The sequence below is a fragment of the Buceros rhinoceros genome, unplaced genomic scaffold (genome assembly GCF_000710305.1).
Source record: "Buceros rhinoceros silvestris isolate BGI_N320 unplaced genomic scaffold, ASM71030v1 scaffold13248, whole genome shotgun sequence".
Classification (NCBI taxonomy): domain Eukaryota; kingdom Metazoa; phylum Chordata; class Aves; order Bucerotiformes; family Bucerotidae; genus Buceros; species Buceros rhinoceros.
This window is the reverse complement of record NW_010425353.1, coordinates 79268-79958: the sequence shown is the minus strand read 5'-3', so window position 1 is coordinate 79958 and position 691 is coordinate 79268. Positions and strand designations below refer to the sequence as shown.

General features: G+C 40.1%; 1 protein-coding gene across 1 annotated transcript in view; it reads left to right on the top strand.

The window, feature by feature from the left end:
* The window catches only part of MAP7 (microtubule-associated protein 7), a 96024-nt gene that overhangs the window by 48828 nt on the left and 46505 nt on the right, over positions 1-691 (top strand). The window lies entirely within an intron of this gene.

Below are 691 nucleotides of genomic sequence, written 5' to 3'. Positions count from 1 at the left end.
TATTGAGGCCTGAGTGTGTATTGTTAAAGCTGACCAACATAGGAGATTGCTTGGAGCCTTCCGAAAAAATCTTTTAAAATTATGTTTTCCGAAGTGGATTTAATGCCTGTCTTATTATCCTTGCTTACAAATACTTGTAAGCTGTTTGTGGAAGGGTTCTTAGAATTCTTAGTTGATCTTTAGAATCTTCTCAGATTGCTGTGTTCTGGACTCAGATAGTCCTATAGTGGAGCTGCTGGACACCGAGATGAGTCGCAAGATGAGAAAATCATGGCATCTAATTTCCTGGCTTGGCTTTTAATTATAAATAGATGCTGATCCAAGGGTATGGTTGCGATTTGAAGTACAGTAATGAATGTTTGGGGTTTCGGTGCATTCAGAGCCCCTGAATGCACTTTCTCTCTAGACTGAGAGAGCCTGATCAAAAGTCTGTTGAAGCTAACGGGAATCTCTCTGCCGTTAGATTTCATTCAGGTCATAAACTGTCCTCTCTTCTGTTTTGTATAGTGGATGTGTTAGTAATTTGTAAAGAGTCTATGAAGATTTTACCAGTATCTGGTACCATACCTTTAGAAACAGAGGATCTGCAAGATACCTTTCGCACGGATTTTCCTCACTGCATCCGAACATTGCAACGTGTTGGAATGTTGACTTCTTCAAAGTCACTCTGCAGTTTCATTCTGCCATTCCT